We start from the raw sequence: 14,584 nt of genomic DNA, 5'->3' as shown, positions 1-14,584 counted from the left end.
CCAAGACACCTGCAAGTTCCTGGACATTTCTGGGGGGAATGGCCCTAGCCCTCACCCTCCGATCCAACAGGTCTTAGACATGCTCAATGGGATTGAGATCCGGGCTCTTCCCTGGCCATTGCAGAACACTGACATTCCTGTCTTGCAGGAAATCACACACAGATCAAGCAGTGTGGCTGGTGGCATTGTCATGCTGGAGGGTCATGTCAGGATGAGCCTGCAGGAAGGGTACCACATGAAGGAGGCGGATGTCTTCCCTGTAACGCACAGCGTTGAGATTGCCTGCAATGACAACAAGCTCAGTCCGATGATGCTGTGACACACCGTCTCAGACCATGACGGACCCTCCAGAGTGCAGGCCTCGGTGTAAAGCTCATTCCTTCGATGATAAACGCGAATCCGACCGCCACCCCTGGTGAGACAAAACCATGACTCGTCAATGAAGAGCACTTTTTGCCAGTCCTGTCTGGTCCAGCGCTGGTGGTTTTGTGCCTAAAGGCGACATTGTTGCCGGTGATGTCTGCTGAGGACCTGCCTTACAACAGGCCTACAAGCCCTCAGTCCAACCTCTCTCAGCCTATTGCGGGCAGTCTGAGCACTGATGGAGGGATTGTGCTTTCCTGGTGTAACTTGGGCATTTGTTGTTGCCATCCTGTACCTGTTCCGCAGGTGTGATGTTCGGATGTACCGATCCTGTGCAGGATTTGTTACACCTGGTCTGCCACTGCGAGGATGATCAGCTGTCCATCCTGTCTCCCTGTAGCACTGTCTTAGGCATCTCACTGAACGGGCATTGCAATTTATTGCTTTGGCCACTGTAGTCTTCATGCCTCCTTGCAGCATGCCTAAGTCATGTTCACGCAAATGAGCAGGGACCCTGTGCATCTTTCATTTGGTGTTTTTCAGAGTCAATAGAAAGGCCTCTTTAGTGTCCAAAGTTTTCATAACTGTGACCTTAATTGCCTACCGTTTGTAAGCTGTTGGTGTCTTAACGACCGTTCCACAGGTGCATGTTCAGTAATTGTTTATGGTTCATTGAACAAGCATGGGAAACAGTGTTTAAACCCTTTACAATGAAGATCTGTGAAGTTATTTTAATTTTTACTAATTATCTTTGAATGACCGGGTCCTGCAAAAAAGGGGCGTTTCTTTTTTTGCTGAGTTTAGTAGGTTGATTGGTACAATACATGTGGCTCATTTCACAGTGGTTTCATAGTACCGCAATGAGAGCTAATGTTCTGTGGGTGTCACTGAGTAGACTGACACCCCATGTCATTGATCCATAATCCATAGGTAAGGCTGTAGACTTAGATAAGTATGCCCCCAATGCAATTCTAAATTCTAATACATCCACATTGTTATTAACAGATTTTTGTTCAATTAACCAATTATTGTCTTTTGTTGAATTTATACAACATTCCAATCTCGTTTAGAATGAGCTATTCAATCACGGCACTATTTGTGTTAATTTGCAACACTTTCAATGAGAGACTTTTATTTTGAATGTGAACTGCAAATTCCTTTATTGTAACTAATCCTTATTGTATCTAGCTTCACATAGGTGGGTCTGACTATCATTAATCAAATAACTGTTTTATAAATTAGGGGTATTTTAGATTATGACACCTAGCTATATTGTTAGCTAGCTAACTATAGCTACTGAAACAGATTATGTCGTTTTGCTATGTTTTAGGGGAATTTTGTTGTTGTTGCATCCATCAGCTAGATAGTAAAAAAAAAATGACTGGCACTGTCCCAGAGCTTGAAGAAGTGTGTATGCGCTCAAGTGCGGCAGCGGCGTGATAGTGTAATCAATTAAGTAATAATGCCCGAGAAGCCGGTGTTTGGAGGATATATCGAGGGCCGTCAAACCTTGCCAATATGTCCTTCAAACACCGGCTTCTCGGGCATTATAACTTTTATACAACAGGGTTACCAACATATTCAAATACTGATTGACATATTTTCATTAAAAACGTTATTTTTATAAATGTATTCATACTTTCATCCTTCTACAATATATAGTCCCTACACAAATCTAGGGTTGCTACCCAAGCAGGCTAGTTGTTCTTTAATCGGTTCGGTTGCTAGAGAAGTGGTCCATTCCTTCAGTCTTTTTGTTCTGTATCTATGGACGGACCCAGTCGTTAGTTCTAAATGTTCCATTGCCAGCTCCAGTTCCATTGTTGGCTAGCTTGCTAGCTAGCCAACTACAGCTAGCTTAGTCACATAAAAAAGTGCAGCCAGGGGCCTCCCAAGTGGTGCAGAGGTCCATAGCAATGAGATAATGAGGCATGATTTCACCTGGCATAGAAAATGTGCTCACTAACCAACAACACAGGTAACACAATTATTTCAAATTGAAGCTGGAAAGACTGCAAACTAGCTAGCTGCACTTAATTTAGTTTGACCTTTTTTCAATTGACATTTCTTTGTATATATCCATAAAATTATGCCATCTGATTCAGTATTTTGACTGGCTGAGAAACGTTGTCTGCCTGTCTGCTGTCTGTCTTGTCCCGACTCCCTACTCTTTCATTACTATGGGACAGCTGTTGATGGAATTTGAACATTGAAACAACGTTGCAAAAGTTGGAGAGACAGACAGGTGTATACAAATCTCCACTGTTGAAAATGAAATGTTAGTCAACAAGAAATGTGAGATAATGTCTAGATGCTCTTTATAGTGAGATCAAGTGTATAAATTGCCTGGCTGGGCTGATGAGACAGTGGATTGCGCAGTCAGATGGAACCGAGTAAATAGGTGTTTTAACATCATAGATTTAGCTGGTAGTAACTTCTGGAATAGACACTGGATGGAATGCGGTTTTAACCAATCAGTATTCAGGATTTGACTCACCCCTTGTATAATGTGTATTATATACAACGTGTGGGTCTAATCCTAAATGCGGATTGGTTAAAACAGCATTCCAGCCGGTGTCTATTCCACAAGTTACCACCAATTTATAAACTTGATCTCCACAAAAAAAGTATGACAAAAACATTTATTTTTACTGCTCTAATTACATTGGTAACCAGTTTCCAATAACAATAAGGCACCTAGGGGTTTTGTGATAACAGTCATATTCAAGTCCTGATTGGTCAACAAGCTTATTTGACGCATTAAATAGCGTTATTTGACGTGTATCTTTTTTGACACGCAAAGACCCAAAATGGCATTCCACAATGAGCCGTTGAGACAAGTAACTGGTTTGTATTCGGTTGTTATTACAGGATACCGACTGCAGGTCTCATAAAGCGTCTCAGAGTGGGGATGTTGATCAAGGATCAGGTTTCACATGTCCATATTGTTATGATCTAAAAAGCTAAACTGATCCTACTCTGAGACGCTTTATGAATACAGGCCCAGGTCTCAGAATTGAGCATTGATGTTTAAAAAGTCAAAGAAAGAAAAGGCCAACTTGGCCTGTAAAAGATACATATTATTTCTCAGCTGTATTATGTCTTCATACAAATAGTTAACTGAACATCCTACACCTATCCTAAGCAAATCCCTCGTTCTTATAGGCTTACTGCTGATGTAGATTAACAGCTACAGTAGTATGTCTAAAAGGATGTGTTTTTAAGCCCCAACTAACCGCGCCAGATGTTGTGTGATTAGACTGGCAGGTTGCTAGCTGCTTAGATATTCATTGTGGAGAATGTATACCATTAAACGTAAACCTAATAGAATCCCGCTTAATTAGGCTATAGGTAATATATGCTGTTTTTATCTGCACATATAGGCCCATATCAGGGTAACAGCATGCCAGGTATCTGATTGGTCGATAGGTGTTAGTTATTCACAATTAATGTAGGTGTTAATTAATCTAGTTGCTTTTAAGAAACTGTACCATCACCGTTACAAATAGACTTGATACAAATAGGGGATTTTATATACATTCGCACGTCCTCTGCATTACGCCTTTTAGGGTTAGCATCTCAGCACTGGGGATATTTCAATGAGATTAGTCTGTCAGTGACACCTAACGGTGTAAAGGGAATGGTGCAACCATATTAATAGAATCATTCTAGTTCTGTGGGTGCAACTTTGCTCAGTGTGGCGTGGTGTATACAGTTCCTGATAACTGTACGCAATAGTGGTGCGCGGGTCAGCTGTATGTTCACCCGCACCCACCCGCAATCGCTAATAACCCATTCGGAACCGCCCAGCTATATGTGATAAAGTGAAAATCGCCCAAGCTAAATCCATAATTATAGAAAATGCGCTATAGGCTACAGTCAAAGTCAGCAGAAGGATTTTTTGTTGTTGCCTGATTTAAATATGTCTCTGCTTAGAATTTCCGACATTTTGGTAGGCTATTTGTTAGTCAATTGTCTATAATTAGATACATGTAGCTTCTCTTTTGACAATATATGTTGCCCTGCAAAACTAAACAAACCCTTGCTCAACAGAATAATGTAATAGATCGATATAATTCATTATTCAATCTAGTTGACATCGGTAAAGTTCGCTCTGTCATCTTTCGGGAGCAAAGAAGTTTAGGGAATAGGGAGAAAATAAGATAACGCGAAAATAAAAAAGGTGTGAAAATCACCCAACTGTTTCTGATAAGTGTTCAGTTCGGCTTCGATGCATATTTTATGTTGTTGAAATAGACCTAATATTGGGTTTTATGATGTTTTTATGATAAAAACAGCACATATACAAATGGTATCTAGCTAGCATTCCATTCTCTCAAGATGCAAAAATAAATAAATCATATTTCTCCACTCCTGTTCCCATGTCCAAATTTTGCCTACATTTGGTGTATAATTTTACTGCAGGAAATGCTTAATTCTGCATGAGCTATTATTAAGGCTATAGCCCTATTCCCACCGGACTAGTATTACTAGAGAACCTTCTCTCTTTTTTTCAATAATTCGACAGTTATTACGGAAGCCTGGAGTTTGTTTTCTAGACTTGAAGATATTTCATCAAGTCCAGGCGATAACAAACTACACTGATAACTAGAGTTTGGTTCCCAATAATTCAAATCCATACCAAAACAACTTTGCTATAATGTCGCCATAATATTTTAATTGAGGAAGTGTGTTGATAATAATTAGGATATGTCAGCGATCTGCAGTAGAAGACGTCCTAAATGCCCCCCAGCCTTCAGCTAACTTGCCGATGTTATCCGTTTTTAGGATATGGATGAGAAAGTGAACTTGTTCCAAATGTTTACTACGGTTGTATGCTGCTTTGCGATCTATTAACAAGGGTTGCATTAAATAGGCGCGATGTTTTAATGATGCGTTTGGCGATGTTCAATTAATTCACACAAAACGTATTAAACAAAAGCATTTACTGTGAAAGTTTATACGTGTACTGTAGGCCCTTCATATATACAATTCAAGTCGGAAGTTTGCACACACTTAGGTTGGAGTCATTAAAACTCGTTTTTCAACCACCGCAAATTTCCTGTTAACAAACTATAGTTTTGGAAAGTCGGTTAGGACATCTACTTTGTGCATGACACAAGTAATTTTTCCAGCGATTGTTTACAGATAGATTATTTAATTTATAATTCACACAAGTAATTTTTCCAACAATTGTTTACAGACATATTATTTCACTTATAATTCACTGTATCACAATTCCAGTGGGTCAGAAGTTTACATGCAGAACATTGACAATGCCTTTAAACAGATTGGAAAATTCCAGAAAATGATGTCATGGTTTTAGAAGCTTCTGGTAGGCTAATTGACATCATTTGAGTCAATTGGAGGTGTACCTATGGATGTACTTCAAGGCCTACCTTCAAACTCAGTGCCTCTTTGCTTGATATCAAGGGACAATCAAAAGAAATCAGCCAAGACCTCAGAAAAAAAATCATAGACTTCCACAAGTCTGGTTGATCCTTGGGAGCAAATTCCAAATGCCTGAAGGTACCACGTTCATCTGTACAAACAATAGTATACAAATATAAACACCATGGGGCCATGCAGCCATCATAACGCTCAGGAAGGAGACACGTTATGTCTCCTAGAGATGAACGTACTTTGGTGCGAAAAGTACAAATCAATCCCAGAACAACAGCAAAGGACCTTGTGAAGATACTGGAGGAAACAGGTACAACTGTAAGTCCTATATCGACATAACCTGAAAGGCCGCTCAACAAGGAAGAAGCCACTGCTCCAAAACTACCATAAAAAAGCCAGACTACGGTTTGCAACTGCACATGGGGACAAATATCATACTTTTTGGAGAAATGTCCTCTGGTCTGATGAAACAAAAATAGAACTATTTGGCCATAATGACCATCATTATGTTTGGAGGAAAAAGGGGGAGGCTTGCAAGCCAAAACGCTCGACCTCATCTTTACTAGATGCTGTTCTTCCACTAACCTCATTGCAACTCCCCTCCAAGTCTCCGACCACTACCTTGTATCCTTTTCCCTCTCGCTCTCATCCAACACTTCCCACACTGCCCCTACTCGGATGGTATCGCGCCGTCCCAACCTTCGCTCTCTCTCCCCGCTACTCTCTCCTCTTCCATCCTATCATCTCTTCCCTCTGCTCAAACCTTCTCCAACCTATCTCCTGATTCTGCCTCCTCAACCCTCCTCTCCTCCCTTTCTGCATCCTTTGACTCTCTATGTCCCCTATCTTCCAGGCCGGCTCGGTCCTCCCTCCCGCTCCGTGGCTTGAAGCTCACAGAACAGGGCTCCGGAAGGCCGAGCGGAAATGGAGGAAAACTCGCCTCCCTGTGGACCTGGCATCCTTTCACTCCCTCCTCTCTACATTTTCCTCCTCTGTCTCTGCTGCTAAAGCCACTTTCTACCACTCTAAATTCCAAGCATCTGCCTCTAACCCTAGGAAGCTCTTTGCCACATTCTCCTCCCTCCTGAATCCTCCTCCCCCTCCCCCCTCCTCCTCTCTGCAGATGACTTCGATCAACCATTTTGAAAAGAAGATCGACGACATCCGATCCTCGTTTGCTAAGTCAAACAACACCGCTGGTTCTGCTCACACTGCCCTACCCTGTGCTCTGACCTCTTTCTCCCTCTCTCTCCAGATGAAATCTCGCGTCTTGTGACGGCCGGCCGCCCAACAACCTGCCCGCTCGACCCTATCCCCTCCTCTCTTCTCCAGACCATTTCCGGAGACCTTCTCCCTTACCTCACCTCGCTCATCAACTTATACGTCCCTTCCGTCTTCAAAGAGCGAGAGTTGCACCCTTCTGAAAAAACCTACACTCGATCCCTCCGATGTCAACAACTACAGACCAGTATCCCTTCTTTCTTTTCTCTCCAAACTCTTGAACGTGCCGTCCTTGGTCATCCCGCTATCTCTCTCAGAATGACCTTCTTGATCCAAATCAGTCAGGTTTCAAGACTAGTCATTCAACTGAGACTGCTCTTCTCTGTATCAGGAGGCGCTCCGCACCGCTAAAGCTAACTCTCTCTCCTCTGCTCTCATCCTTCTAGACCTATCGGCTGCCTTCGATACAGTGAACCATCAGATCCTCCTCTCCACCCTCTCCGAGTTGGGCATCTCCGGCGCGGCCCACGCTTGGATTGCGTCCTACCTGACAGGTCGCTCCTACCAGGTGGCGTGGCGAGAATCTGTCTCCTCACCACGCGCTCTCACCACTGGTGTCCCCCAGGGCTCTGTTCTAGGCCCTCTCCTATTCTCGCTATACACCAAGTCACTTGGCTCTGTCATAACCTCACATGGTCTCTCCTATCATTGCTATGCAGACGACACACAATTAATCTTCTCCTTTCCCCCTTCTGATGACCAGGTGGCGAATCGCATCTCTGCATGTCTGGCAGACATATCAGTGTGGATGACAGATCACCACCTCAAGCTGAACTTCGGCAAACGGAGCTGCTCTTCCTCCCGGGAAGGACTGCCCGCTCCATGATCTCGCCATCACGGTTGACAACTCCATTGTGTCCTCCTCCCAGAGCGCTAAGAACCTTGGCGTGATCCTGGACAACAAACTGTCGTTCTCAACTAACATCAAGGCGGTGGCCCGTTCCTGTAGGTTCATGCTCTACAACATCCGCAGAACGACCCTGCCTCACACAGGAAGCGGCGCAGGTCCTAATCCAGGCACTTGTCATCTCCCGTCTGGATTACTGCAACTGCGCTGTTGGCTGGGCTCCCTGCCTGTGCCATTAAACCCCTACAACTCATCCAGAACGCCTTTTGTCTAGTGTTCAACCTTCCCAAGTTCTCTCACGTCACCCCGCTCCTCCGCTCTCTCCACTGGAGCTGAATCCGCTACAAGAAAATGAGGGGAACGGCACCTCAGTACCTCCAGGCTCTGATCAGGCCCTACACCCAAATAAGGGCACTGCGTTCATCCACCTCTGGCCTGCTCGCCTCCCTACCACTGAGGAAGTACAGTTCCCGCTCAGCTCAGTCAAAACTGTTCGCTGCTCTGGCTCCCCAATGGTGGAACAAACTCCCTCACGACGCCAGGACAGCGGAGTCAATCACCACCTTCCGGAGACAACCTTTCTTTAAGGAATACCTAGGATAGGATAAAGTAATCCTTCTCACCCCCTCCCCCCTTAAAATATTTAGATGCACTATTGTAAAGTGGTTGTTCCACTGGATGTCATAAGGTGAATGCACCAATTTGTAAGTCGCTCTGGATAAGAGCGTCTGCTAAATGACTTAAATGTAAATGTTAAATGTAAATGTAAGCACGGGGGTGGCAGCATCATGTTGTGGGGGTGCTTTGCTGCAGGAGGGACTGGTGCACTTTACAAAATAGATGGCATCATGAGAAGGACAATTATGTGGATATATCAGTTGCAAATGTGTCTTCCAAATGGACAATAACCCCAAACATACTCCCAAAGTTGTTGCAAAATGGCTTAATGGACAACAAAGTCATGGTATTGGAGTGGCCATCACAAAGCCCTGACCTCAATCCTATAGAACATTTGTGGCCAAAGCTGAAAAAGCATGTGCGAGCAAGGAGACCACCAAACCTGATTCAGTTACACCAGCTCTGTCAGGAGGAATAGGCCAAAATTCCACCAACTTATTGTGGGAAGCTACCTGAAAAGTTTGACCCGAGTTAAACAATTTAAAGGCAATGCTACCAAATACTAATTGAGTGTATGTAAATTTCTGAATGTGATGAAAGAAATAAAAGCTGAAATGAATCATTCTCTATACTATTATTCTGACATTTCACATTCTTATTATAAAGTGGTGATCCTAACTGACCCAAGACAGGGAATTTTTACTAGGATTAAATGTCAGGAATTGTGAAAAACTGTGTTTACATGTATTTGGCTCAGGTGTATGTAAACTTCCGACTTCAACTGTAGGCAATGTGCATCACTTCTTTTAATTAATTGAATCAGTTATTGTTTTGTTGCTCTAACCGGCAAGCTATACCTGTCAAACTCAGACATTTCTCTCAAAACACAGGGATGTTGATTCACGCGGGACTAGTATTAGCAGAGGACTTTGGAGTTTGCCAAAAAAAGGTTTCTTATTCTGGTTAGTCAATGTACATTTAACCCGTCTAAATAATTGGCTACAGTTTCCTTGACATGCCATAGGCCTATTTGAAGTCCCGTCTTGACTTGGTTTTGTATAACGCCTCACAATCATCACACATAACATAGCAAGCACTTCTATCATCCTCTTTCACCACTTCACCAAATCTTTCCCAAACATTACTTTTCTGGCCCTCTCTTCTCTTTGTTTTCAACTCTCCTTTCACAGGCGGCTGCAGGTTATGAGTTAACCCGCACATCACTAGCATGCACACGCATGCACGCACACACACACACACACACACACACACACACACACACACACACACACATACACACACACACACACACACACACACACACACACACACACACACACACACACACACACATACACACACACACTAACAAGAAACACACACAGAACATTGTGTTGATTTTTCAGTGTAACCATCATTAGTGTTGATTCAGATGTTGAATGAACTCCAAGTGTTAAATTAACACTTGTTAGTGTAAACCCCAGTGTTGTTTTTAATAACCAGTGTTAACCCAAAACACACCCATCATTATCATATTTCCCAGCATGCTCCATTGCAGGTTGATTTTTAAAATTGTTTTTGCATGTACATTGATTGATTGATTAATCTTATGCTACTCAAATATAAATAACATACATTTATCTCAACTAATCCAGTCTGATACTTGGAACTTATTGCACCCCAGTAGCGGTGCAATAAGATACAAATAGAAAATCACTGTGAAAGCCAAGCCAGCAAAAAAAATCCATATTGCAACCTGTTGTAATATTTGCGTTGCTTGCGCTATAACCCATTCGTTCATACGCCCCGTGACATACAATAAGGCAATGACAACAAAAAGTCAACACACAGTGGTGGAATAAATTCAACTACACATACTGTAGGTTTGTTTAATCACAAAACCGGAGAGCAACATCTGTCCGGTGAAATCCACAAAGCAAATATTGCATGTAACAAACAGTTATATGACCTGCAGCATGGTCAAGCAAGTTCATGTTTTCAACAGTTTACTAAACAACGACTGATTTAGAACCACAGAGTTACCGCAAGTCAGCACAAAGACAACAGGAGCACTGCATCCGCTATCCAGAACCATTTCAACTTAAACATTTATTAAACATCATCAAATCAACAAGGTCCGGAGCTGCTTAGTGTATACACTGAAAACAAAATTGTCCAATCAATGTTGCTAAGAATAAAATCAGTCCATGGTACTGATTTCTTTCTTTCTGTTTGTGTATGTGTGCAAGTATATATATATATATATATTTAACTCAACCTACTTGTAGGCTAGTTGAATGTCAATGCCATCCTCCTCTCGTTCATGTTGGCAAAACGGTCTATGGCTCTGTCATACAGTACACTTTAAGATTTGGTTTTCATAGCCCACATAGCTAAAATGCTTGCTAGCTTTCTCTCATGAACCAGTTAAGTTTGCTAGCTAGTTAACGTGAGTCTACTAGGCAACATATTGAACTTAAATCATCTCAGGCCAGTGACACAATATAATCATTTAGGGTTAGATCAGAATCGGTGTCATAATCATTGCCTGTACCACAGGAGGGGAGAATGGCTCATGATACTGGTCTGAGCGGAGCACATGGAATGGCATCAAACACATGGAAACCATGTGTTTGATGAATTTGATACCATTCCTCTTATTCCACTCCAGTCACTACCACGTTCTCCTCAATTCAGGTGCCACCAACTTCCTGTGGCCTGTGAAGGGAATTAAGTCAAACCCCAAGTCCAAATCCACATTTGGCCGATTTAGCAAGCTAGCTACTGCAGGAAATCAACACAAGCAGACCTGTTTTTCTGACAGTGATGACGTTTTGCTTAGGATGTGATTTGATTGGTGTGAAGCTAAATCCAACCTGGTCTCCTTTGGGGGGCGTTTTGCTACGCCAGGACAACCCACAGTTGAGCTCAGCTCAATGCTGATTGGCTAATTATTTTTTTAAACATTATCAAGGGAGGCCAAATGATTACAGGCATCAATGAAATGCTACGGTAGCAACATGTCATACTCTTTTGTTCCAGACAGCATCAGAAACATGGGCTTCACATACTGAGACAGAGGGGCTGTTTCCCTCGTTCGGATGACTTCTCCGGTGAGATTCAGCCACTTGCAAATTGACAGAATATGATGAAAACACAGAGAGATTAAATAAATATATTTTTAGTATATTTTTTAATTTTAACATTTTTTTATTGGTCAAATATTTAGTGAAGCCTGGATTCCCTTTGGCATCCATGAACACACACCACTGTTGCATCCATTACTGAAATGGTTGGTCCAGCTTACATGGTTTGAACTTTAAGTAGTTTCATATCTTAATCTTCCCAACCTGGCAGTCATTCTGAATGCAGGATGCAGGTGAATAAATATTCCAAATGATGGATATCCCCACTCTGGCTGCATTCCAATAGGAATTACACATTGCTTTGCAAGACCTCATAATGTGACTTACAAGTCTGACAACCTTGACTTTCAGGCCACTGTATTAGGGTTAAACTAGGCCCTCAAAATAAGGCATTATTTAATACTTGTTGTATTTTGTTAAATAATTTAATTTGAATGATAACATTTTCACTTAGGATCTCACTTTGTGTAGGCCACAGGACTGAAAATGGATGAATGCAACAGCCTGTCACGACAATGTCTCTGTTTCTAACAAATACAGTCATGAGTGGTATCTCTAAAATTCACTGGAAAGGCAAGGCACTCTGGGAAATATGCAAATAAGGCAGGGAGTTCTATTATGCTGGTCCGGGTTGTACAGGGCAATGGCCCATCACGTCATCGGGGGAAAGCGGAGTGGGAGGAGAGGCCTCAAATCAAACAGTAATCTTCACCGCTCTGTTATGTTGTCAAGAAGGCAGCATGATGCATCATCCAGAAATATACAGTGTATTTATTTTACATAAAGTAAATATTTGAATATTCAAATTAGTTTTCATTGGGAAGGCAGATAAAGCATTTTTTATTTATTTAAAGCAATCACTTTTACATGTGAAAACACATAATCCTACTCATCATTCCCAGTGCTTAATTATGTTCCAAAACAAATACGATCACTTTTAAATCTGGTTCAAACTCCTCCCACCGGGGTAAGGTGGGCAGATAAAGCATTTTTTATTTATTTAAAGCAATCACTTTTACATGTGAAAACACATAATCCTACTCATCATTCCCAGTGCTTAATTATGTTCCAAAACAAATACGATCACTTTTAAATCTGGTTCAAACTCCTCCCACCGGGGTAAGGTGGGCTAGATAAACAAACCCCCTCAGTGTGTTAATTCAACACTGACAAGTGTTGACCTGTACAGACACTGGACCAGCGTTAAATTTAACACTATCTAGGTTTCTGTCCAATTGGCAATATTCTAATATTCAATATTCATGCCAATATTCTAATATTCAATATTCATGCCAATATTCTAATATTCAATATTCATGCCAATATTCTAAAATCTACATAAAAACAAAACGTGCATTTTCCCACCAGAGATGTTTCCATCAAATTGACTTGTTGCAGATTTACAAGCGAGTGTGCCCACTCCGATATTGGCATGTGCTCTCTAGTCAACAGCGCCCAGATACAGTATATGTATCCAGTTACTGTGTCTGGTTGCTGTTGGCTATCTGGTTGCTGTCTGGTTGCTGTTGGCTATCCAGTTACTGTTTCTGGTTGCTGTTGGCTGGACACTGTATAGTGTCCAGAATACTGAGCCAGTTACAGTAAGATAAACCACCAAATGGTATTTGAATCATGCGATAAAAAGGAAATCATTGAAATTGTCATATAAATTGATAACATACATATTTTCTTTCTTCTAAAAAAAACATTCTTTTTATTTGTCAAACTGCAGCCAAGCATCGATGATCATGTCACCAGAATAAGACCTTCGATATGTATTGGAAAGGAGCATCAAGCTCATCACCTTGCACTTTCACCACACTGTGACGTTTATCATAATTGTTTAATCTGTAGCCTAATAAACTGCATTCTTTCCTGACCAATCGTAGTGGGAGGACCACACAACATGTCATGGCATGACTCCAAGTTATTATATCAACATTTGCGCATAAATGCGTTTCCACCTACATTTCTTGGATAATTCATTTTACCGACACAAAAAGATCACACCTTGTCTAGTATATTTTCTTTTATCAACATTTGGAACGTTTACAGAAAAATGTTATGTTTCTATCAGGCATGTCATGAAAGTTTTTATCCGACATGTACTTTAATCGCTTATAAAGGTTGGATGGAAACCTGGTTAGTGTCAGTGTTGATTTAACCCTGGATAATATGCTGTGCACACACACTGAATCCAACACACTGGAACCAACAAGGGGTTCACTTTGGTGTTTTATTCTAGGCCTTACTTTTTCCTTGTCGGGCCAGTATGCAGCAAATATCAATTTCCTCTTTAATGATTTTCAGTGTCACGTAGGTCCTAAGATGTGCCTTGTCAGAAAATGTACCGAGGATTAAATCGAGTTCCTATTTGCATGTGACTTTTATTTGAGAAACCAAATTGAACTGTAGCTTGTAATGTATAGCATACAATTATGCAAAGTACAAACTGCGGACAACAGGGACTGTTGTCATCAGTGCACTGAGTTTGAATGCAGTGAGGGCCACGGATACATCATGTAAGTCTTTTCATTCAAAGACGAGTCCTTTCATTCCAATGAACCATGATGTGCAGTTTTGTTCTGCACCGTTTGACTATTTCCTGATTGGTCATCTATTTGGACTGTCACGGTTTGAATGAAATTGAGCTATCATTTTTATAGGTACTATAAACTTCATGAAGACCTAGGGTATATTTAGTATTCTGTTAACCATAGTAGGGACTTAGCCAACACTGTGTCAGCCAATTTATTTTTCCAGAGTTTTTGCTAGATGTGTCTTGGTTGAAGGATGTGAGTCCAGCCTACGTTATGAATGTCAGCGGTGTTTTGGACATTGTTGGATTTCAAATATAATCTCCTCTTAGTAACTAAAATGTTCAAAAAGTGTATTGAAACATGATAATCCACATGGAGTATAAATT

The sequence above is a fragment of the Oncorhynchus gorbuscha genome, linkage group LG12, assembly GCF_021184085.1.
Source record: "Oncorhynchus gorbuscha isolate QuinsamMale2020 ecotype Even-year linkage group LG12, OgorEven_v1.0, whole genome shotgun sequence".
NCBI lineage: Eukaryota > Metazoa > Chordata > Actinopteri > Salmoniformes > Salmonidae > Oncorhynchus > Oncorhynchus gorbuscha.
This window is presented reverse-complemented; position numbering follows the sequence as displayed.